At 46.5% G+C, this 26,793-nt stretch overlaps 2 pseudogenes; one reads left to right on the forward strand and one right to left on the reverse strand.

Moving 5' to 3' along the window:
• Positions 1-3,775: 3,775 nt before the first annotated feature.
• Positions 3,776-4,504, forward strand: LOC148295770 (secreted RxLR effector protein 161 pseudogene; annotated as a pseudogene).
• Positions 4,505-19,134: 14,630 nt separating this feature from the next.
• On the reverse strand, positions 19,135-20,608 carry LOC148295771 (uncharacterized; annotated as a pseudogene).
• Positions 20,609-26,793: the final 6,185 nt, after the last annotated feature.

A 26,793-nucleotide genomic window follows, 5' to 3' on the forward strand; every position in this document is an offset into this window, starting at 1 on the left:
CCCAATACACCAACCACTCCAATTAGGAACGAACTTCCTTGGAACTTGAATTGTCCAATTTCTTACACCTATTGATTTCGGATCGAGCCCAAAACTTGCACAACAACATAAGATGGTGGGAGTAGTCATTTGGTTTAGTTTGAGTGAAATCCGATCTCTAGCACTACCCAATACACCAACCACTCCAATTAGGAACAAACAGCCTTTGAACTTGAATTGTCAAATTTCTTGCACCAATTGATTTCGGATCGAGCCCAAAACTTTAGCAACATCATAATGTGGTGGGAGGAGTCATTTGGTTAGTTTTGAGTGAAATTCGATCTCTAGAACTACCCAATACACCAACCACTCCAATTAGGAACGAACTGCCTTTGAACTTGAATTGACCAATTTCTTACACCTATTGATTTCGGATCGAGCCTGAAACTTGGGCAGCATCATAATATGGTGGGAGGAGCCATTTGGTGAAATTGGAGGGAAATCCGACCTCTAGAACTATGGAATACACCAACCACTTCAATTAGGAACGAACTGCCTTTGAACTTGAATTGTCAAATTTGTTACACCTATTGATTTCGGATCGAGCCCAGAACTTGGGTAACAACATAATATGCTGGGAGGAGTCATTTGGTTAATTTTGAGTGAAATCCGATATCTAGAACTACCCAATACACCAACCACTCCAATTAGGAACGAACTGCCTTTGAACTTGAATTGTCGAATTTCTCACACCTTTTGATTTAGGATCGAACCCCAAACTTGGGCAACAGTATAATATGGTGGGAGGAGTCATTTAGTTAATTTTTAGTGAAATTCGATGTCTAGAACTGCCCAATACCCCAACAACTACAATTAGGAACGAACTGCCTGTCAACTAGAATCAATTTCTTACACCTATTGATTTCGGATCGAGCCCAAAACTTGGGCAAGATCAGAATATGGTGGAAGGAGTCATATGGTTTAGTTTGAGTGAAATCCGATCTGTAGAACTACGGAAAACACAAACCACTCCAATTAGGAACGAACTCCCTTCGAATTTGAATTGTCCAATCTCTTGCACCTATTGATTTCGGATTGAGCCCAAAACTTGGGCAACATCAGAATATGGGGGGAGGCGTCATTTGGTCAAGTTTGAGTGAAATCAGATCTCTAGAACTACCCAATACACCAAACACTCCCATTAGGAACGAACTGCCTTTGAACTTGAATTGTCCAATTTCTTACACCTATTGATTTCGGATCGAGCCCGAAATTTGGTCAACATCATAATATGGTGGGATGAGTCATTTGGTGAAATTTGAGTGAAGTCCAATCTCTAGAACTATGGAATACACCAACCACTCCAATTAGGAACGAACTGCCTTTGAACTTGAATTGTCCAATTTCTTACACCTATTGATTTCGGATTGAGCCCAAAACTTGGGCAACATCATAATATGGTCGGAGGAGTCATTTGGTTAATTTTGAGTGAAATCCGATCTCTAGAACTACCCAATACACCAACCACTTCAGTTTGGAACGAACTGCCTTTCAACTTGAATTGTCAAATTTCGTACCCCTATTGATTTCGGATCGAGCCCAAAACTTGGGCAACGTTATAATATGGTGGGAGAGGTCATTTGTTGAATTTTCAGTGAAATCCGATCTCTAGAATTGTGGAATACACCAACCACTCCAATTAGGAACGAACTACCTTTGAACTTGAATTGCCCAATTTCTTGCATCTACCGATTTCGGATCGAGCCGATAACTTGGGCAACATCATAATATGGTGGGAGGAGTCATTTGGTTAAGTTTGAGTGAAATCCGATCTCTAGAACTACCCAATACACCAACCACTCCAATTCGGAACGAACTGCCGTTTTACTTGAATTGTCCAATTTCTGACACCTATTGATTTCGGATCAAGCCAAAAACTTGGGCAACAACATAATATGGTGGAAAGAGTCATGTGGTTATGTTTGAGTGAAATCCAATCTCTAGAACTATGTAAAACACAAACCACTCCAATTAGGAACGAATTGCCTTTGAACTTGAATTGTCCAATTTCTTACACTTGTTGATTTCAGATCGAGCCCAAAACTTGGGCAACATCAGAATATGGTGGGAGGAGTCATTTGGTTAAGTTTGAGTGAATTCTGATCTCTAGAACTACCCAATAGACCAACCACTCCAGTTAGGAACGAATTGCCTTTGAACTTGAATTGTCCAATTTCTTACACCTATTGATTTCGGATCGAGCCCCAAACTTGGGCAACATGTTGTTAATATTATGTTAACTTGCAATTGTATGGGGCAATTAGTAGTATAGCCAGACAAGTACGAGGTCGTACCCACGAAGACTGAGAAGTTAAAACTTGTTATGTACTTAGATTACCAAATTCAAGAAAATAGGAGGTTATGTCTAAAACAGAATTTAAAGCAAGAGTGGTTGTGATTGTTGAACAAAAGAAGCAAAATAAAATTGCAAACAAAAACAAGTAAACAAATGTAAAAAAAAGTGGTTTTAAGAGATGGAAAACGGATTTGGAGACTAGGGCATTCGAATCACCATAACAATTCAATTCTGGGTTATAAGGGGTCAAGTAAGAAGTCTAATTCATATTCAAAGATTGATTCTAGCTAAAGTATGATTAGGCCATGGTGTCTAGTTCTAACCTTGTGTTCCTAATTCCCTAATTTGATCATTTGTTATCTAACCTAAAATTAAGCATTAGGAACCCATTAAGCATAAAAGAACATTTTAAACAACCAAGCATGTATCTAATCCCTGTTGTCGAATGTCCATACATACTCTTCCTATTCATAGTTCAATTTGAATCAAAGCATGGTGTCTACTCTTGATTCAAACCAAGATAGCTAACATACAAGTTCTAATGGTGATCAATCATTCAAACAAGCATATTAACTGATAAGCATAATGAATAAGAACATGAATCATGAATCCAACTTGAAACTCCAAACTTGAAACTTATAAACCCAGAATATTCATGTTAGGTTACATCGAAGCCCTAGTTATGAAATTAGCTGCTCATAATGGAAAAGAAACTTAGATAGAAATGAGAAAACATAAGGAATGCAATAAGAGTAGAAAAACCCCTTTTCTGAAGTTCTTGTGGTGTCCAAGACTTCTTCAAGTGCTTCTCCACGTCTAATGCTTCTCCAAGAGCTTCCCCACGTCTAGAATGATGTATGACAGCTAGTAGGTGATTTTGTTGGAAATATGCCCTAAAAGCCAATCATATGATGTAATCTTTTAAGGATATTTCATGTATTAGACTTATGTTTAATCCTCTTAAAGGGCAAGTTTATTGTTTATTAGTAAATGTCTCATTAACAGTTACACATGCTTAAAAAATAAGTCCAAGGGATGTGAGATAGAGAGAAAGTAATCTAAGGAAGTTAGATTCAGGAGACCTTTCCTCTATTATCCTCATGCCCTAAATGCTCCTAGTCATAGGATTGTCAAATGGGCACTGACAATCCGGAAAGACCGGTACATACTATGTCTTCTCAATTGGGAGGATGACTGGTCTCAAGTCATTCGTGTGGAGACACTAAGACAAGTATGTAGGTGCTCAATGGAGAATGAGTTCACTGAACACGATCAAACGAGAGTTTCTTGTATGGAATCAAGATTTATCGTGATAGATCTAGAAAACTTATTGGACTGTCCCAATCCTTGTATATAGATAAGGTGCTAGGAAGATTCAATATGGAAGATTCCAAGAAAGGTTTTCTTCCTGTAAGACATGGAATTCACCTTTCTAAGGCCATGTGCCCTAAAACTCCTGAAGAGATACAGCGCATGAGTAGAATCCCTTATGCATCAGCAATTGGGAGTCTCATGTACGCTATGTTGTGCTCGAGGCCTGATATTAGTTATGCAGTAAGCATAACAAGTCGATATCAATCAAACCCAGGTTCAGAACACTGGGCAGCTGTTAAGTGTGTCCTAAAATACTTAAGAAGAACAAGGGACATATTCCTAGTTTATGGAGGAACATCAGAGTTGCAGATGGAAGCCTACACTGATTCAGATTTCCAATCTGACGTTGATGACAGAAAATCCACCTCTGGATATGTCTTCACTCTGAATGGCGGAGAGGTCAGTTGGAGGAGCTGTAAGCAAAGTACTACAGCCGATTCCACTACTGAAGCAGAATATATAGCAGCGTCTGAAGCCGCTAAAGAAGCTGTTTCGATGAGAAAGTTCATCTCCGATCTCGGAGTGGTTCCAACCATAGCATTACCAGTAGCCTTGTACTGCGACAACAATGGGGCAATAGCTCAAGCTAAGGAACCAAGGTCTCATCACAATTCCAAACACATTGAGAGGCACTTTCATAAAATTCGAGAATATATATCTCTCGGAGAAGTCAGCATCCTCAAGGTAGCTTCGGCAGATAACGTAGCAGATCCACTAACTAAGCCTATGACTCAGCTACAATTGGATCGACATCTCAAGAAGATGGGTATCAGATACATGGCTGATTGGCTTTAGAGTGCAAGTGGGAGATTGTTGGAAATATGCCCTAAAAGCCAATCATATGATGTAATCTTTTAAGGATATTTCATGTATTAGACTTATGTTTAATCCTCTTAAAGGGCAAGTTTATTGTTTATTAGTAAATGTCTCATTAACAGTTACACATGCTTAAACAATAAGTCCAAGGGATGTGAGATAAAGAGAAAGTAATCTAAGGAAGTTAGATTCAGGAGACCTTTCCTCTATTATCTTCATGCCCTAAATGCTCCTAGTCATAGGATTGTCAAATGGGCACTGACAATCCGGAAAGACCGGTACATACTATGTCTTCTCAATTGGGAGGATGACTGGTCTCAAGTCATTCATGTGGAGACACTAAGACAAGTATGTAGGTGCTCAATAGAGAATGAGTTCACTGAACGCGATCAAACGAGAGTTTCTTGTATGGAAATTTTACTTATATGTCAAACAAGAAACTCCAAGTTGCAATAATGCAAATTAGTCCTTAGACCTGAGGCACCATGGTTGTCTTGTGGGAAGGTTGTGGATCTTTGATGATGCTATAAAGACATGTCCTAATCATGGATGTCTTACAAGCATTGTTGGGATTCACGATTAACTCATGGAGACATGTGAGTGTACAACATGGAATCTCTATCCTTCAGTAAAGAAGGAGAATGCTCGGAAGATATGATTAAGCAAATCTCTGATCAGAGTATTCGGTATGACTTAGAAGGATGTTCTTGTCATACTAATACAAATCATATAAGACGTGACAATCTCAATAGGGGTTTTGACATGCACCATGCCCTAGTAATGAGATTAAAAGCATTGTAATAGGGAAGGACCGTATTGCATTGTAATTCCAACTGAATAGGTTCTCTGCTTATTCTACTTAGCTTGGATGTCCATGACATACTGCTAGGTGTCACTCATGGATGGTGGAAGCCCTAAGGACTAATGATCCTAACTAATAGGGAGAATTAAAAAGGGGTTTTAATTCACAATCAATTACAAAGAGTTCAAATTGCCCACGACCTTGCTAATTAGAACCTAATGGATCGCACACCGTTAAACTTGAGTTATTTGAGAAACCGTTACGGAGATGATGAATTGAAGAGATCAATTAAGCTTTGTTAATTGGTTAAGGCAAAATTAATTATGGAATTAATTTAAACGACACGTGATGTCGGAATAGGCTTCAAACGGGAATTTTGAATTCCGGGCTCATTTCGCTTTATCCTTTTGGACATGGAGATTGGGTTGTATGACAACATAAATTAAATTGAGCCCAAGAGGCCCAATTTCAAGGGATGGACGTTCATATGGGCTTTTGGTTGCTAGAGTCAACTTGTTGACTCAAGAAAAAGATGACTATCATCTTTTTGAAGCCAAAGGGTTCATTAGTGAAAAACAAGAGAGAGAAAGAAAGCTCTAGTCTTCCAAAAACTCTCTCTACACTTTCATACCATCTTAGTGAGGGATCACTAGCATCATCCTCTCACTAAGCTCATCATATTCTTCTCAAGCTCTAGTTGGTGAAGAGACTTAGAGGTTACCTATTTTGGTGACTTTTGGAGAACCTCCTAAGTTGAAGTTTTGAAGGAGTCATTCAAGCTTCAACAACAAGGTGGAGATTTTGAAGGAGCCATTCAAGCTTCAACAACTTTGGTGGAATTCGATCATAGGGTTGAAAGCACGCACCAAGGGTAACTCCTCCTTCCAATCTTACTAGAAGTATGTTCTAGGAAAGTAGTACAACTATCACTTGGCTTAAAAGATTCATGGGAAAAGTTTTTGTTTTTGAACTCATAGATGCATGCTTAAGCTTCCGTTGCCATGATTTTATTTATCTATGTTGATGTTCAAATGAAACTCATGATTTTCTAAAGGTTTCCTTCAGATTTGGGATGAGTTTGGGTGAGTGGTGATGGCTAAGAAAGAGGAAATTCGTAGGGAAATGGAAGGGAGGTTTTCTGGAGCTGTTTTGGTGATTTGGGGCAGTTTAGAGTATTGGGTTGATTGCTAGAGTGTACGGGGTCGATGGGAGTGTATGAGGATGATTTCTGGATGTGTTGATGGAATGATGGAAGTGTGGAGGATGGCTGAAGTCCATTTTGTAGTTTGAAGACTTCTCTATTTATAGGGCTAAGAGGGAGGAACATCATGATGAAATCCAACACCACCATTCCTCTTTTAATACAACCCATAACTCCCACTTCATCTTGTCTATGTTAGTGTGGTTGGAATCAATTTCATCCCATACTTCTTTTGCTGCACCTCAAGCTTTCTTCACATGGGTTTTCAAAGGTGTTCAATTGTGGCTGCCTTTTGCTGCCAACCCATGTGGGTTTTCTTCTGGTTGCTGGAAATAAAAGATTCTTCTGAACTAGGCTTGGTGTATGAAGGCTTGAGGTTTCAATATGTATCCAATGGGGCTCAAATTTTGATATGTCATAATAGACACCCATTGGAACAACGTGTATGAAGAATGTATTCCCAACTGAGCAACACAAGTGTACGTTTTGGGTTTTGCAAGCTGACTGCCGAAAATAGACTGGAATTGACTCATGGTGTGCATTTTGAAGGGCCCAACGGATTGGGCTTGGCTTCATCAATTGATACATTTGAGTAGTCCATCTTGCAGTTCAGAATCTCTTCTTTCCAACCACATATTAATTGGGCCAATACAAGTTGGGAGGAGGAAGTTAAGGCCGAAATAAATTGCTAGCTCAGTCTGCTCGTTTTTGCACCATTTTGCATCTTTTCCTATCCAAAGCCACCATTGCTACCTAAGGCCCAATGAACTGAATGATAAACAGAAAAGGGATTCAAAGCACAAGTTTAACTTAATAACATAACCAAATCATAAGCTAGAGGGGTACGAAATGATATACAATTATGAACTGATCACAACATCATAATATGGTGGGAGGAGTCATTTGGTTAATTTTGAGTGAAATCCGATCCCTAGAACTACCCAATACACCAACCACTCCATTGAATTGTCCAATTTCTTAGAATTATTGATTTCTGATCGAGCCCAAAACTTGGCCAACATCATACTATGGTGGGAGGAGTCATTTGGTGGGTTTTGAATGAAATCTAATCGCCAAAACTAGGCAGTACACCAACCACTCCATTTACGGAGCACACTTCGTACGAACTTAAACTGTCCAATTTCTTAGACTTATTGAGTTCGGATCGAGCCTGGAACTTGGGCAACATTCATATACTGTGGGAAGTGTCATTTGGTGAGTTTTAAGTGAAATCCGATGGCTAAAACTAGGCAATACACTAGCCACTCCATTTACATAGAGAACTTCGTACGAACATGAATTGTCCAATTTCTTAGACTTAATGATTTTGGATCGCGACCAAAACTTGGCCAACGTCATAATATGGTGGGAGGAGTCATTTGGTGAGTTTTGAGTGAAATCCAATTGCTAAAACTAGGCAATACCAACAACTCCATTGACGGAACAAACTTCGTACGAACTTGAATTGTCCAATTTCTTAGACTTATTGATTTCAGATCGAGCCCAAAACTTGGCCAGCTTAACTATATGGTGAGATGAGTCATTTAGGGAGTTTTGAGTAAAATCCAATCGCTAAAACTATGCAACACACCAACCTCTCCATTTACGGAGCAAACTTCATACGAACTTGAATTGTCCAATTTTTTCGGATCTAGCCCAAAACTTGGCCAACGTCATATTATGGTGGGAGGAGTCATTTGGTGAGTTTTGAGTGAAATCCAATCGCTAAAACTAGGCACTGCACCAACCACTCCATTTACAGAGCAAACTTCGTACGAACTTGAATTGTCCAATTTCTTAGACATATTTGTTTCAGATCGAGCCCAAAACTTGGCCAACGTCATAATACGGTGGGAGGAGTCATTTGTTGAGTTTTGAGTGAAATCCGATGGCCAAAACTGGCCAATACACCAACCACTCCATTTACGGAGGAAACTTCGTACGAACTTGAATTGTCCAATTTCTTAGTCTTATTGATTTCAGATTGAGCCCAAAACTTGGCCAACGTAACAATATGGTGGGAGGATTCATTTGGTGAGTTTTGAGAGAAATCCAATTGCCAAAACTAGGCAATACACCAACCACTCCATTTACGGAGAAAACTTCGTACGAACTTGAATTGTCCGATTTCTTAGACTTATTGATTTCGTATCTAGCCCAAAACTTGGGCAACATTCATATATGGTGGGAAGAGTCATTTGGTGAGTTTTGAGTGAAATCCGATGGCTAAAACTAGGCAATACACCAACCGCTCCGTTTACGTTGCGAACTTTGTACGAACTTCAATTGTCCAATTTCTTAGACTTATTGATTTCGGATCGAGCCCAAAACTTGGCCAACGTCCTAATATGGTGGGAGGAGTCATTTGGTGAGTTTTGAGTGAAATCCAATCCCTAAAACTAGGTAATACACCAACCACTCCATTGAATGAGCAAACTTCATACGAACTTGAATTGTCCAATTTCTTAGTCTTATTGATTTCAGATTGAGCCCAAAACTTGGCCAACATAACAATATGGTGGTAGGAGTCATTTGGTGAGTTTTGAGTTAAATCCAATCGCTAAAACTAGGCAATACACCAACCACTCCGTTTACGGGGCAAACTTCGTACGAACTTGAATTGTTCAATTTCTTTGACTTGTTGATTTCAAATCAGGCCCAAAAGTTGGCCAACATAATTGTGGGAGCAAATTTCACCACGAGAATATTCGATTGGAAAGATTCTCCTTTCTTCTTCGCCGCCTCTTTCTCCCTGGAAAATGGAACAAATAAGAGGACCACACCCGGGGGGGTGTTGGCCAAAGGCCCCCGATGCCTAAATTAGTTCGAGAGTTTATGAGAAAAACACTAGCTAACTATGGTACGGAGATATATGTGTTTATGGTGTAAACCGGGCGGTCGGAGCCTTATGTAAAAGAGGGAGAGAAAGGAGGTGGCTAGGGTTTGTGAAGGGAAACTTTATGCCGAGTTTTAGTAGTAATTCTGACGTACCTCAACCCTTGTGTGTGGCCATCCTTTTATAGGGTTTCTGAAGAATAATTCCGTAGATGGAAAGGAATTATTCTGTTTGTGCCTAATAAATCACGGCCATGAACTGACCGAGGGAGCCCCTTTTCTCGGCCATGGCATTTGCTCAAACGCAGCGTTTCGCCAAGATATTTGGCCCTCCTGAAGACAAAAGAAAAGTTGCCAAGGCACGATCATCTCGGCCTCGATAATAGGCCGAGGCCGAGGCCGAACAAAATCACGGCCAATGGTATTAAAAATCAAATCATCACGTGATAGCAGGGTCCCATGCTTCATTTAATGAAGTAATGCCTCTGTTTATTGCAGCAAACCCACTGGCCACAAATAAGCATTTAATGCACGCGGGAAGGTGGGAAGTGACTGAAGTCAGGTTGTGGCGACAGGAAACAGAGTGATTAGACGCAAACATTCTCACAAGGATTCTTACAGCTTGAGAGATTGGGTGACCAGCTATCAGAACAATAAATGCGTCCCCACGGCCAGAGGCGCAGAAGCCACGATCATGGCGGCGGCCGAGATTCACCAGGATTTATGGGGTCACACCACCATACTTCACGATCCCAAATGTCGATTGGACTACCCACTTGCTCTAATCAGACTCCACTATGCAGGATTTCAGCCTCGATTACTCATCCAGGAACTCTTCCTATAAATACAAGGCTCAAGACTACTTTCAAAGGGTTCAAACACCAAACCAAAGCCTCCCACGGAGCAACTTATATTTTCCTGTAATTCACTTTCAATATTTTACTTGCTTTCCTAGGAGTAGCGTTAGATTGTAAGGAAAATCCATTCATCAACATATCATACGACCCTTGATTTTCAAGGCGCCGGAGCACCATCTTTGCTATTCGCTCATTCACCCCATATATCATACGACCGTCGCTCACTGAGCAGCGCGCCGGAGCACCGCCTGAAACCCACCACCAACACCACCACTAAATGGCCTTGTAGCTCAGGACGTGAACCTGACAGCCGAGATTTGTTCCTCTCTCGGCTACAATCGTTTGATTAGAAGACGAGTTCAAACAGGCGCACCACTTAACCATTTCCATCCACATCAACCTCTCGACGCACGGTAGACCGTGCTGGCACGCCCGCGCACAACCGCACTACATCCAAAAGCAGGAAGCCACGTGTCAACGCATATCCCCTCGGCCCGGAACTCCAGGCCGTGAGATTTGCGCGGTAGACACTTTTGGCATGCCCGGTGGGATACTTGTGAAAAACTTATGGTGGAAACTAGGGCACAAGCAAAGCTCAAAAACAAAGCAGTCGAAATGACTTCTGAGTCTCCTGAGTCCACCTCACCAATCACTATCACCGAGACCGAACATTCGATCGGGATCTCGGCCAGCGTTCCAATAACGACGGATCGCACAGCCGAGTCCATGCAAGAACAGGCAGTGGTGGAGGAGCTGATGTCCAAGCAGGCCTACAGAATAGAAACATCCTTCATGGCCGCAATGGATAGATTCTCCTCAGAGCTGCGAACGCTTTTTCAGGAGGGGATGCCGGCAGCTTCGCCCGCGACACCTCCTAGAGCCGGACAGAGGAGTCAAGAGCGCGAAAGAATCGAGCCTTACGACGAAAGCAGCAGCCTCGGCGTCTCTACCCACACCTAAGCATCAGGTTACGGCCAGCATTCTTTGCCACCGACGAACAGCTGGGGGCAGTCCCATCCCACATGGGCGAATCCCGGGCCAACCTGCTTGACAGGAACAGCGGGCAGCCCGCTCCACGCTTTGGCGAAAGCATTAGGGCGGGATAGCCCTGTGTTGTCTACGGCCCAGCACTTCAGCCCAACCCATACTTTGGCCGACCAGGCGCAGCCCGGCCAGGGCAACGTCATCGGAGCGTCATCACGGCAATACGGTCAGAATGGCTTGGCCTTTGCGCTACCAGTACAGATACACGAGCCGGCCATTCCGACGACGATGCAAACGCACCTAGGTTCCCATTATGATGCAATCCAACAGAGCCAGGTGGCCATACCTCGACGGCCTGCGGACCAAACAAACCTCGGTCAAATCTTGAAAGACATCCCTTTAACACTACCCGGCTCGGCCGTAGCGGCCGAGCCCTTTCCTCGAAAGACTCAGCAAGAACGGCCGCGAAACGATGCGGAGCAAAGCAGGCCGTCTCAAGGGTTTCAGTTCGAAGACATCCGGCCAATCTTGAAAGACGGTTTAACGCGGGGGGAGCCGGGGGCACCAGGTTACACAAAGCCGTACCTACCAAGGAAACCCAGGGTTTGGCGCGACTTGTTTCCTAAAGTTTTTTTTGCACGCCGCGCCTCAAAAAACTTGGCTGATGACGCATCTCCTTGCATCTCGGCCTACGGCTATGATGCTGATAGACTACTGAAATTGGGGGACCGATCCCTTCAAATTGTCAAGCAACATAGCCGAAAAGGGAAGGACTACTCACAAACCATGCCCTGGAATTCAGAAAATTCAGAACAATCAAGACTCGACGCCTACAACTCGGTGCAAGTCCCAGAAAAGAGGGCACCGAGGGCCTACGACAAAAAGGTCAAAAAGAAAAAAAGGGGGAGGTAGGCGAACAAGTTGAACAAACGGGGCGGTCAATATAAAGCGAAAAGCATGCATTCGGTCATTCAGAGAAGAAGGGCTGCACCCTATATTCAGTTTGAGAGGTCATTTATATGAAAAGGTAGAACGGCCAGTTAAGGCCGAAATAATATATATATATATATATATATATATAAAATAAAATATATGCATGTGGTTAAATATTACATCCCAAAAGAGAAAAAGAAAAAAAAAATAGTTAAGACAACCGCTCGTCGCCCGCCTAGACCCCTTCGCTGAACATCCCCCAGATCAGGCAGGTGATCCTTCTCCAAGCGATATCCCCGCCATCTATGTCCGCCTGCCATCTCGCCCGGATCAGCTTTCGCTCGGCCAGTGCCTTCTTCATCTCAGTCGCTGCTTTAAGAATTTGTTTAGCCGTAGACTTCAGCTCGTTCCCGGCCGCGACCGCGCCATCTCGGCGCTGGAGTATGAGATCCCGACGGGCCTGGAGCTTGGCAATCTGGGCCTCAACCAGCGTGAGCTCTTCATTCTCCCGTTGGAGGACGAGGTCATTCTCTTTCAATTGGGCCATTGCAGGTTGGACTTGTTCTTTGATCTCCACCAGCTCTTGCTCGAGCGAGCTCCCTTCGGCCATCCTCGTAACGGCTTCAGCATACCGGCCGATCATCTCCTCGCCTTCGGCCAGACGGGCCTGCAACTCATCCAGCTGAGCCGAGTTCAGCAAACCGAGCGCCATAGCCGTATCCAAGCAGGACCTGAACTCCATAAGAGCCCCGGCGGCGGTCATTTGATGAACTCCAAGGAGAAGGAACTCTCGGAGCCGTTCAACGACGGTCTTGGAATCCTCGTCCAGGGGAACCGAGGTCGAGCTACCTCCTTCCTCATGAAGACTGGCGTATAGCTCCTCGAGATCATCGGAGGAGGTGGTCTCCTGGACATAAGAAAGAGGTTGGGTGAGAAACAACCAGCTAGGACATAAGGGAATAACAAAAAGAAAGGACTGAATACTCACGGCGATCGAAAGCTCGATCATGACCGCCGAAGTAGTCCGCAGGAGACTCGGCACACTCACGACCGTGGCTCCAGTTTCCACCAGCTCGGTCACGACCGTCGAGTCCTGGGACAACGGCGCAAGGGGCATGGTCGCAGCAACCGTGGACAGCAGCAGCGACGACTGGAGAGGCTGGAAGCAAAAAATTCGGTCAAGAGTATAGTGCAATTCTAAAAAGAGAACAATAAAGCTAAGTATAATGAAAGCAAACTCTTACCGAACGGAAAGCCATGCCGCTTGGATGACGAGTTACGGACGGCAGCGGCTCGGCAGACACAGTAGCAGCCAAGGGCGGCACAACAGAAACTGTCGAGAGGACTTCCGCTGGGGCGGGCCGCGTTGATTCCACGACAGTAACTTCATCATCCGGCACCTCCTCGGCGGCCTCCTCAATGGTCTCTTCTGCGGCCTCCTCGGCGCCTGGCACTTCTGCGGATGCTGTCTTGGCAGCGGTTGCCCCCTCAACCACTACCTCATCAACAGCCGCCTCCTCAATCACCGTTTCGGAGGCGGCTTCCTCTTCAGCCACCATCTCGGTAGCAGCTGCTTCCTCGACCGGCTCCTCGGTCGTAACTTCCTCCTCGACCACCACTTCATCCTGAGGAAAGAGTCGGATTATCAAAGTGTATAAAAGGGGAGGGGGTGACCTGGAGAATAAAGAAGAGGGAAGAAATCAAGGAATACTCACGGCCACAGGGGGAGCTTCACTCACAATCACAGGAGGGACTTCCTCCTCATCCCTGCCCTCCGAGAAAGCAAAGAGGGTCCTTTTCCTCGGCCGCTCCACCGTCGCCGTCTCGACCACGGCGCTTCTGGCCGATGTGGCCTCAGTACTTGAAGCCTCTCGCCCCCTCGTATGACCCGGGGCTACGTATACAAAGAAAAAGAGAGAGGTGAGATGACCAAGGACGAAAGTGGCTTAGAAAGGCCGGCGAAAAATAATGATAGATAAATAAGATAAGAAGGCTTACCGGCGGCAGCTATCGGTCGAGCCGGTGAGGAGGATGGCACGGTCCTATGCGCCAGGGTCTTCCGCGGCCGTTGTTCCAGCCGAGGGAGAGGGCGTCACCTTAGGTGCGGCCACGGCCGGGGGGTAAGAGGGTCCCAATCTGCATTCTTCAAGGCCCCCCTCACAGCCTCTTCAACAGGCCGAGTGAATCTGGCCGAGATACACTCCTCGTACCAAACCCTTCCATCCTCGTCATAGGCATTACGACATAGCCAAGGCGTTAGAGTAAGGAAGGTCATCCCCTGTTAAAGTTGGAAGGAGATGCTAGCCACGCCGTGCTGCTGGGCGACATTGGCCCTCCAGGACGAGAGCCGGTTCGTTGACAAGGGGGGAAGTGGGGCCGTCTGTGCCATGGAGTGTGCTCCAAGTCAGTGTACCCCGAATGTCTGCCGGGCAATCAAGTGTTTTGAAAACCTGAGCCGTTTCTTCACGCTGGAGCTGACGGTGCAAGAGTTCTTCCATTTTTTCGAAGTGAGGCACTTCGAGGACTATGCCCAAGTTCGCATCTACAAGGCCAAGCTATTTGACACTCTTAGTCAAGGAGAGGGCGACGTTGGAAGTCAGTGGACGATGGGAGGGCGACGTTGGTGACGACCCACTTGTTCCCATCACCTATTGCAACGGTATGTCTTTTTTGTGGTTCTTGATCTGCTCTTTATTTGAATTTCTTGAAGTGTGGCTGACTAACTTGTCTTCTGCTTGTAGCGAGTAACATCATCAAGCAATTGAAGCTTGGACTTGAGATGGCTAAGGTTCGTCGTGCTTTGAACATCCCCATAAAGTTTCGTGAGTGGCGGCTGTTGAGCGAGTACTGGGAGGAAGACAACGGACTGCCCCCTGCTGAGGATGTCAAGAGATGGAAAGAGAATGGTCCTGACCTTGATGATCTTCTTGTCGGACAAGAAGAGTGCTGTGCTGAATCCCTTTCAAAGAGGAAGGTTGCTGCCAAGTCCTCAAGACATGAAGCTACTTCTTCGCAGGCGAAGGATGCGTCTCTATTGAGGAAGAAGCCAAGGCCCCCTTCTACTGAGAAGACTCAAGCAGGGTCTGTTCCATCGTCATCTACCAGGGTCAAACATCTCGTGGGTGCAGATAGCAGGAAGGTTGGTGAAAATCATGATCTGCTTCGTGAGGTAGTTCGTGCCTGATCCCGTTCTGCCGAGCGTCAAAGAGATGCAAATATCCCATTTCAAAGTTCGAGTCGTCTGCATCAGTCAAAGGATGGGGATTGAAGCGGGAGGTCCGCTCATGACGTAGTTGTTGAGACACGGGCAATCAAGCGTGGAGTTGATTCTGCATCATTGACTCCTTTGCAGGCGAGGTTGGCAAAGGCTAAGAAGATGAGAGAGTCATTTGCCTGGGCAAAGGAAGAGTCGTCTGCCCGGGCAAAGGGTTCTCCTTCAGCATCGGCGGTTGGTCCCAAGGTGAACAAGTCCAGCCCTGTAGGGGATGCATGCATGTCTGATCTGCTCAAGACGAATTTCTTATCAAACCCATCCTCTTATGCTAAGTTGGTCAATCACATCCGTCATGCACATTTTTTGAGTCTTGCCTTGGAAAAACAAAGGGAAGCGGCATTTCACCTAAATCAAAAGGGACTGGTTTTTGCTGCTCAGACTGTTCGGAACTGGCCAGCTCAGCGAGCTGTAGAAGAAGAATGTTGAACTGGCCAGTAAGCTTTCTGCTGAGCAGGCCCGTTATGAGAAGAAGATGTCTGATTTGAGGGCAATGATATCGGAGCTGAAAAGCTCCCTTGCTGAGAAGGATTCTCAGCTCAGCTCTTCTGCTCCTGATTTGGCTAGTCGAAAAGATGCCTTCTTCTGTCTTGAGCGCAAGAATGCTGACATCTCCCTTAGCTATGACAAGCTCCTGGCTAGGTTTCGTGCTCACCACGAGTCTGTTGAAAAATCCAAGTCTGAAGCCACCATAGATGTGTACATGTTGGGTTACCTGCACTATGCGGATGGGGCTACTCCTCTTTATGCAATTGGAGATGTAGACATAGAGACGTTTTGCCCTTACTTGTTCCATGTGCAAGGAGGAATTGAAGAGCAGGTAGCTGGAGCAGACGGGGCTGAGGAGGACGTAGTGGATGAGATGTTGGCAGATGTCACGGAGCAAGCAGGTGGAGCTGCTGAAGGCATGGCTGATCAGGCGGATGCAGAAGAGACTGCAGATCAAGGGCCTCCTGCCGGCGTCTCGGAGTAGATGAAGACTTCTTTATTTCTTTTCAAATTTTGTAGTCTGCTTTCTTGTTTAGAATAATTGGTCTTATTCGACCATCTCCCTTTTGTTGAACTTGGCCGGTTGGTCAGCTTGCTATGGAAATTTCAGTTTTTTTTTTTTCAACTTCAATTTGCATATTGTCTTGTGGACTTCTTGAGTAACCAACCCGTATTTTGATTGCGCATCCCCCTTTGGAGATTTATGAGTGCCAGGGTACCCCTTGAGAGACTCTGGGCGTGTTCTACATATCCCGTAGGATGTTTTGGTCATTGCCCTGCGTCTCCCGAAGGACGCTACTTATGGGCAAGTGTATGACTATCCTGCCTCCCTTAGGAAACAGATAGGGACCTGGATACTTCCCTTAGGAAATTCCCGGTGCACCCTGCGTCTCCCTGAGGACGCTTCTTTGCGGGCTGCGTCTCCCGAAGGACGCTCCTTATGGGTAACTATGTGACTATCCTGCCTCCCTTAGGAAACGGATAGGAACCTGGATATCTCCCTGATGAAATTCCTGGCGCACCCTGTGTCTCCCTGAGGACGGTTCTTTGCGGGCTGCGTCTCCCGAAGGACGCTTCTGGTCGTCGCCCTGCGTCTCCCGAAGGACGCTGCTTATGGGCAACTTATATTGACACATTCTAGAATGAGTAGGCAGATAAGACATTCTGGAATGAGAAACTGAACTTATATTGATATTTATAAGGTTACATTGCTTTATTCGAGAATGGAAATAACTTGATACAAAAAACCAGAAGCTTCTAGCAGTTGCTTCTCATCTTTAGAGATGTGTAGGGCTCAGTCATCTGCTTGGGATTGAGGAGGAAGCGTTATGGATAATACTTTCGGAGATGGTAAGCATTCCATTGTCGTCGAATTTCCTTCCCTTCCATGGTGTCTAGTGTGTAGCTCTCCCTGCCCCCGGATCGACTAATTACATAAGGGCCCTCCCAGTGAGGATTCATCTTTTTTGACCCTTGCCTTGGTGCAGTGATGAAAGCCTTTCTTAGCACGAGATCGCCTAGTTGAAACTGTCAGACCTTGGCTCTTTTGTTGATAGGAGGCGACTCGGACAATAGTCTTCTCTCATTCGCCCTCAAGCAAGTCGAGGTTGAGCCTCATCTACTCGGAGTTCTGATCAACATCGCCCACCTCAAGGCTTATGGAGGGGACAGTGATGTGAGGAGGGATGATCGCTTTCGTCCCATAGGCGAGGGAAAATGGGGTTTCGCCAGTCGATCATCGTTTGGTAGTGCGATAAGCTCATAGTACTCCAAGGAGTTCATCCACCCATTTCCCTTTGGCACCTTCTAGCCTTTTCTTCAAGCAGTCTAATACGACTTTGTTGGATGCCTCGGCCTGTCCATTTCCTTGTCGACACCTCGGGTTGGACAGGTGTTGTTTGATTTTGTATTTTGCAAAGAAGGCGGTGATGTGCTTGCCGATGAATTGTGAGCCATTGTCGGTTACCTGTGACTGTGGGCAGCCAAACCGGCAGATGATGTTTCTCCAGATGAATCGCTCCACATCGGCTTCTTTAGTAGAGGATAGAGCTTCGGCCTCGATCCATTTAGTAAAGTAGTCGGTTGCAACAATCATCATGCCCTTTTTGGCCGGCGCCGGTGGTAGAGGACCCACTAGGTCAATGGCCCATTGCATGAATGGCCATGGACTGTTTTGTGGATGGCAGACTTCGGCAGGTAGGTTAGGAATTGGCTTGTATCACTGGCAGCGATCACATTTCTTGACTTACTAAACTTTGCATAAAATTGTCTTTTCCTTAAAGTCCTCAGCACAATTTCCAAGTGCTTCATATGTACCTTTTGAATTTTAGAATACACTAGAATGTCATCTATGAATACAATCACAAAGCGATTCAAGTAACGTCGGAACACTTTGTTCATGAGATCCATAAACGTAGCTAGCGCATTGGTCAATCTAAATGGCATCACCAAGAATTCATAATGGCCGTATCTTGTCCGAAAAGCGGTCTTAGGCACGTCTTCTTCTCTGATCCTCAACTGATGATAACCTGATCTCAAGTCAATCTTGGACAATACCTTGGCACCTTTCAACTGATCAAACAAATCGTCAATACGCGGCAACGGGTACTTGTTCCGCACAATAACCTTGTTCAACTGTCTATAGTCAATGCATAATCTCATGGTGCCATCCTTCTTCTTCACAAACAAAACTGGTGCGCCCCAAGGAGAAAAACTGGGTCGAATGAAACCCTTATCCATCAGCTCCCTATACGATGCCTGAGAAATAGGGTTTGTTCCTGGGACGAGCTCAATAGTGAACTCAATATCCCGGTGAGGAGGTAATCCAGGAAGATCCTCTGCAAACACATCTGGGAATTCCTGTACCACTGGAATATCATTTAACCTCAATCCATTATCCCGGGTATCAATTATGTGAGCCAGATATCCAAAACATCCCTTCTTGAGCAATCGTCTCGTCGTCATGGCTGAAATGAGGCAAGATGGAAGAACTCTATGCTCACCATAAAAAGTCACCTCAGGTCGTCCGGGACTACAGAATATGTCCTTCCGAAAACAATCCACTGAAGCATGGAGCTTGGCCAACCAATCCATACTTAGAATGACATCCAAATCTACCATTCCCAAAGGAATTAAGTCCACCTCCAAAAGTACATCCCCTACCAATACCATACTGTCCCTATACACTGTACCCACCATAAAAACATCTCCCATAGGTATAGAAATCGCCAGCTCATTTCATAGAGCTGTGAGTCTCACATTTTCATTGTAGGCAAAACTATGTGCGACAAAAGAGTGTGTAGCCTCGAGGTCAATTAATACCCGTGCAGGTATCCCAAAAACTAGTAACATACCTATAATCACATAAGGTGACGCATGTGCCTCCTGCTGAGACATGTTGTACACTCTGCCAGTTGCTCTGGAATGTCCACCACGTCCCCTATGCTGACTACCAGCTCTGCTAGCCATGCTGGTCTGGGCCCCACTACTGGACGAGGCCCCCACAAACTGGGATGTACCCTATGCTCTACTCTGTGCACCAGTCCCTTGAGATGACCCAACAGTAATTTCTCTATTCTGCAAAAGCATCGGGCACTCCTTCTAAAAATGCCCCGTCTGACCACAATGATAGCACCCAGTGGTGCCCTACTGACAAGGCCTGGTGTGGTACCTGCCACATAAAACACACTGGGAGTGATTCCTCCCACTAAAGACTAGCTGCAGTTGTCTCCCTGAATCTGTGGCTTTGCCACCTCCTGAACAAGATCTCGAACCACTACTCTGATTGGACCCACCACTGGAACTAACTCCAGCTCGGAAACCTCCCTGGCTGGGGCCACTGGACGATCCGGAGCTATAACTACCTCTCTTGGATGACCCCTGGCTAGGACCACCCATGTCATACTACCGTCTATGGAAATCACTACGTCCCCGGACCATCATCTGACTGCTCTCGAACAATGAGGCAGACATCATCAAATCTCCAAAATTAGTCAGACGCTGTCCTATCACGATGTCACAGATGAATGCCTTCGGTCTTCTGGTGAACAACTGACACTTCTTCCTCTCATCCGCCACAAGTGATGCACAATACTTGGATAATTCATTGAACTTCTTCTCATACTCCAACACTGTCATACTACCATGTTCCAACTGAAGAAATTCCTCCATCTTCGTATTCTGGTAGGCTAGTGGGTAAAACTGCTCATCAAATGCGATCCGAAATTCTGACCATGTAATGACTGACGAATCCTGGTACCGCCTTCTCACTGATTCCCACTAGTGTCTCGCATTTCTGGCAAGAAAGAAAGTAGCCAGTACCACTCTACGCTCCTGTGGGACATACATCAAATCCATGATTCTTTCCATCTTTTCTATCCACTCCTCTGTCATGGCAGGGTCACCATCACCATCAAACTCTACTGCCCCAATTCTTCTGGCCTGATCAGCATAACTCAAGGATGGATCTTTGGACTGCCCGGTCCTGGATAAAGCCTGAGTCAATAACTCCAATCTGCTGGAAATTGAGGTCAACGGGTGGAGTAGCCATCACTGGTGCTGCCCCTACCTGACCTCCTACGAAAGACTGTTCCACCTGTTCCGGTGTTGGACCCATAATTGGCTCATTCTTCGGCCCAAGATGGGGATCCTATCCCCGAAGTCGAGCCGACTATCTAGTCCCTCTACGAGTACCACCACGTTTAGGGCCCATGATTCTGTCAAAAGAAACATGAATTCATCAAACAGGAATGCACACATGGTGCGAAGTCTACAGGAATTTAAACCTAATGCTCTGATACCAAGTTGACAGGACTCGACCCAAATTCCACTTTGCCAAAAATTCAGTAGAGTCTCCCTTGTAATTTGTTTATTTCCCAACATATATAAGTCTGAACTATCAGCATGCATTAGATTACATTCAAACAGTTAAGTTAAAATCCTAGGGCAATTCATCAGAGCAACTAATTCAGAATTTACAAGAGCCAATTTGCTTACAAAAGAAATCCTACATCAAGAGAGAGTGGAGCGGAGGGTGGAATCTGCCCTGTGGTGGCACTCAGGTGCACGTCTAATGCCTGGGGGCGCAAAACATTCAAAAATGTGAGTGGACAAAAATAAAGTTTTAGAAAATAGTATAAGAACATACTAACCCCTCCATAAAAACATTTAGAAAACTTAATCAAATTGCCTACTATATTCGTACAGGAGTCAATCATGCATATTTATATTTATATAAACATTCAATCAATTAAACAAATTATCAATCTGATTAAAATCATCAAAAAGAAATAACTTTCTACCACCTAGGTGTACCCATTATATTTCCGTCAATTCCTTAAGTTTCCGTCAATTCCTCGTGCCATCGAAGCGACACATCCTCGCAGGCCTCGAGAACAGAAAGTCATTTGAGACGCAATCCTCGCTAGACCTAGGAGACATCTGGTCAACCTGATCCGCATTCCTTGCTCCCACAGTTTGGATAACCCTGAGACTGGTGGGGCAAAAGTCAAGCTCGCTGACTAAACCGAAGGCAACCAATTTTATAACGAAGGCAACATTAAATCAGAGGCAACTTTTATTCCGAGGCAACATTTTAATCCGAAGGCAACCTTTTTATAATTCTTGGGTACCTATGGTGGTTTTTAAAATAAATAAATAAATAAATATATATATATATATATATATATATATATATTTCTGAAAAAGATTAGAATTTATAAAACTCTTCCTTAATTATTCGTAAATCCTGCTGCCATTCAATCCGATAATTATCTCAATTCTTACTTTCCGTACCCCTTTTAGCAAATTCAACTTGGCAGCATATAAATAAAAATATTTAGATCTAACAAATCATGCTAGGAAATCCATAGTCAATAAAACTTATTCAAGAACAAATGTTTGTGCCTAATAAATCACGGCCATGAACTGACCGAGGGAACCCCTTTTCTCAGCCTCGGCCCTTGCTCGTGAAAACCGAAACGCAGCGTTTTGCCAGGGTAGTTCGCCCTCCTGAAGACAAAAGAAGAAATGCTAAGGCATGATCATCTCGGCCTCAAGCGCAGGCCGAGGCCGAGGCCAGGCAAATTACGGCCAAAGCATTAAAGGCAAATCATCATGTGACAACAGGGTCCCAGGCTTCATTTAATGAAGTAGTGCCTGTTTAATGCAGCAAACCCACTGGCCACAAATAAGCATTTAATGCATGAGGGAAGGTGGGAAGTGACTGGAGTCAGGATTTGGTGATGAGAATCAGAGTGATTAGACGTGGACATTCTCAAAAGAATTCTGACAGCTTGAGAGGTTAGCTCACCAGCTATTCAGGCCATAAATGCGTCTCCACGGCCAGAAGCTCAGAACCCACGATCAAGAACGGCGGCCGAGATTCACCAGGATTTATGGGGTCACACCACCATGCTTCACGATCCCAAATGTCGATTAGACTGCCCACTTGCTCTAATCAGGCTCCACCATGCAGATTTTCAGCCTCGATTACTCCTCCAGGAACTCTTCCTATAAATACCAGGCTCAAACTACATTCAAAGGGTTCAACACCAAAACAAACCGCACCGCACCCAAAAGCAGGAAACCGCGTGTCAACGCACATCCCCTCGGCCCGGAACTCCAGGCCGTGAGATTTGCGCGGCAGACACTTTTGGCACGCCCGGTGGGACTCTTGTCAAAAATTTATGGTGGAAACCAGGGCACAGGCAAAGCTCAAAAACAAAGCAGTCGAAATGACTTCTGAGACTCCTGAGTCCGCCGCACCAATCACAACTACCGAGACCGAACATACGGTTGGGATCTCGGCCAGCATTCCGGTAATGACGGATCGTGCGGCCAATTCCATACAGGAACAAGCAGTAATGGAGGATTTGATATCCAGGCAGGCTTGCAGGATGCAGACATCCTTCATGGCCACGGTGGACAGATTCACTTCAGTGCTGCGAACGCTTTTCCAGGAAAAAATGCCGGTGACTTCGCCCACAACATCCCCTGGAGCCGGGCATAGAAGTCAGGAACGTGAAAGGAATGAGCCATACGGCGAAAGTAGCAGCCTTGGCGTCATTTCCCATACCCAAGCGTCAGGCTACGACCAGCATCCTTTGCCGCCGACCAACAGCTGGGGGCAAGCCCAGCCCACAAGGGCAAATCCCAGGCCAAACCAACCGGCAGAGAAAGCATGTAGCCCACTCCACGCTCTAGCCAAAGCATTCAGAAGGAGTCCTACGGTGTCTACGGCCGAGAAATTCGGCCCAACCCATACTTTGGCCGATCAGGCGCAGTCCGGCCAAAGCAGTATGACCGAAGCGTTACCACAACAGTGTGAGCAAAAAAGCGTGACTGTTGCACTACCGTCGCGAATACACGGTTTGGCCATTCAAACGACAATGCAAATGCGCCCAGGTTCCCTCCATGATACAGATCAGCAGAACCAAGTGACCGTACCTCGATGGCCGGCCGACCGAGATTATCTCTGCCAAAACCACGGCGTTCCACTAAAACTACCCGGCTCGGTGATAACGGCCGAGCCCGTTGCTCAAACAGCCCGACAGGATTGGCCGCGAAATATTGTGCAGCAAAGCAGGCCGTGTCAGGGGTTTCAGTTTGACGACATCCGGCCTATTGTGAAAGACGATTTAATAAAGGGGGAGCTGGGGGCACCAGATTACCCAAGGCAGCGCCCGTCAAAGGAGCTTAGCAATACGCATGATTTATCTCCTAAAGTTTTTTGGGCACGCCGCGTTTCGAAAAACTCGGCCGTAGGCACATCTACTTACGTCTCGGCCAGGAGCCAAGACACTAGCAAGATACTAAGGCTGACGGTTCGATTTCTTCGAGATATCAGGCAACACCGCAAAAGGAAAGAGGACTGCTCACGAATGATGCCCAAGAGTTAAGGGAGTTCAAAACAGTTGGAATTCGACGCCTACGACTCGGTGCAAGTTCAAAAGAAAATGGCGCCGAGAACCTACGACAAAAAAGTCAAGAAAAAGAAAAAAAAAAGGGGAAGTAGGCAGACGGGCCGAACAAAGGGCGCGGCCGTCATATAGAAAAGGAAAGTATACGTTTCGTTTTTCAGAAAAAAAAAAAAAAAAAAAAAAAAAAAAGGGGGCCCTTGCCTTACATTTAGTTAGAAAGGGCATCACTTACAAAAGAGAACGGCCAGTCACGGCCGGGATAATATACATATTTGTCTGTGTGAAGTCATAAAACAGAAAATAAACTATATATGTAAATAATGTATATTTGTGGTTAATTATTACATCCCAGAAAAGAGAAAGAAAATAAATATATATAAAGTAGAGTAAGTTGGAATGGCCGCTCTTCGCCCGCCTAGACCCCTTCGCTGAACATTCCCCAAGCGATGTCCCCACCATTGATGTCCGCCTGCCACCTCGCTCGAATCAGCTTTCGCTCGGCCAGGGCCTTCTTCGTCTCGGTTGCGGCCTTGAGGATTCGCTTGGCCGAGGATTTCAGTTCGTGCCCGGTCGCGACCGCGCCGTCTCGGCGCTGGAGTATGAGATCTCGGCGGGCCTGGAGCTCGGTAATCTGGGCCTCAACCTGCGCAAGCTCTTCATTCTCTCGTTGGACGAGGAGGTCATTTTCCTTCAATCGAGCCATCGCAGGTTGAACTTGTTCTTTAATCACCTCCAGATCCTGCTCGAGCGAACTCCCCTCGGCCATCCGCATAACGGCTTCAGAATACCGGGCGATCATCTCCTCGCCTTCGGCCAGGCGGGCTTGCAGTTCATCCAGTTGAGCCGAGTCGAGCAGACCGAGCGCCATGGCCGTGTCCAAGCAGGACCTAAACTCCGAAATCGCCCCAGCAGCGGTCATCTGCCGAACATCAAGGAGAAGGAACTCCCGGAGCCGTTCGATAACGGTCTTGGAATCCTCGTCCAAGGGAGCCAAGGTCGAGCTTCCCCCTTCCTCATAGAGGCTGGAGTATAACTCGTCAAGATCATCGGAGGAGGAGGCTTCCTGAACATAAGAGGGAGTAAGGGTAAGAAATAACTGACTAAAGACACAAAGGAATAAACAAAAAGGGGGATGTCGAATACTCACGGGGAGCGAAAGGTCGGTCATCACTGCCGAAGTAGTCCGCAGGAGACTCGGCACACTCATGACCGTAGTTCCAGTCACCACCGGCTCGGCCACGACCGTTGAGTCCTGGAACGACGGCATAGGAGATATGGTTGCGGCAACCATGGCCAGCGGTGGCGACGATTGGGAAGGCTAGAGACAAATATTCGGTCAGAAGTGTAAAACAGATCAAACAAGAACAATGAAAGCTAAGTGTATTGAAAGCACATTCTAACCGAGCGAAAGGAGATGCCGCTTGGGCGACGAGGGGTGGACGTCAAAGGCCCACTTGTCGCGTCCACAGCAGGTTCTTCGGCGGCCTCGTCAGTTGCCTCCTTTGCTGCCTCTGCATTGGCCTCCTCGTCGCCCTCGTCGGCAGCTCCCTCAGCGGCCTCTTCGGCGATTTCCTCAGCAATCTCTTCGGCCGTCCCCTCTGCAGCATCCTCGGCGGGCGTCACCTCTACAGGCGCGATCTCAGCATCCAGCGCCTCAGCCACTTCTTCGACGGCGGTTGCCCCCTCAACCGTCGTTTCTGCGGGCCCCGCCTCCTCAACCACCATGTGGGCAGCGGCCGCCTCCTCGACCGTAGCCTCCTCCTCGACTATTACCACGTCCTGAGGGAAGAGCCAGAGTACCTTAATGAACAAAGGAGGAAAAGGGGATGCCAGGGAGTAATACTTACGATCGCGGGGGGGGCCTCACTCATAGTCGCGGGAGGAGCCTCCTCGTCACCTCTACCCTTCGAGGAGGTAAAAAGGGTCCTCTTCCTCGGTCGCTGCGGGGCCGCCATTTCGGCCGCGGCACTTTGGGCCGGTGCAGCCTCGGCACCTGATACCTCTCGAGGCTGCGCATACAAAGAAAAGAGAGGAGTAAGTTGACCGGAGAGAGAGCAAGTTTGAAAAGACCAGTGAGGGATAGGCAATAAAAAGAAAAGTTAGGCGAGTCTTACCCGCAACAGTGGATGGACGAGGCGTTGGTGAGGCTGGCACGGTCCTATGCGCCAGCGTTTTTCGTCCCCCCACCACAGGCGTCGCCCTGGGAGTTGAGGCCGCGGTCGATGATGGGGCCGCAGTGGGGGCCACGGCCGCTGACCTAGCCAGGGGAGGGGCCGGCACCCTGGAGGCGACCACGGCCGGAGCACTTGGCCAGGGCGGCCCAGCCGATACCTTCTTCAGTTTGCTGCCCTTGGGGGTGAGAGGGTCCCAATCTGCATTCATCAGGGCCGCCCTCACGGCCTCTTCAACAGGCCGAATAAATCTGGCCGAGATGCACTCCTCATACCAGACCCTTCCATCCTCGTCGTACGTGTTGCGGCGCGAGCAAGGCGTCAGAGTCAGGAAGGTCATTCCCTTTTGAAACTGGAAGGTTATCTCAGCCACCCCGTGCTGCTGGGAAACATCGGCCCTCCAAGACGATAACCGGTTGGTTGACAGAGGAAGGAGTGGGGCCGTCTGGATTAGGCCGAACTGCCGAGCCACGAGGTTCGGCAAATACACCTCAGCCCCGGCTTTGGATAGACCGCAATGGAGGTCGCGCGAAACCAGGAAGGAGCCCCAGATCTCCTTCAGATCGTTCTCCATCTCAACATCAGGGACGACGGAGAGGTCATGGGTCAGGAACAAGGGGAACGGCCGAGCAAGGCAGATTCGGAACTGCGTACCAGTTCTCTCGGCCAAGCCGTAGAAGAATTTGTAGCAGAAGGCCGTGACGTTATGCTTCTTGGGGGCTCGAGCAAACGCGTTGGCCAGCGGCTCGTTGTCTTGGGAAGCGGCCACCCCCCTCAGCTCTGGGAAGTAGGCCTGCAGCCAGAAC

The sequence above is a fragment of the Prunus avium genome, chromosome 3, assembly GCF_965620075.1.
Source record: "Prunus avium chromosome 3, drPruAviu1.hap1.1, whole genome shotgun sequence".
NCBI classification, from domain to species: Eukaryota; Viridiplantae; Streptophyta; class Magnoliopsida; order Rosales; family Rosaceae; genus Prunus; species Prunus avium.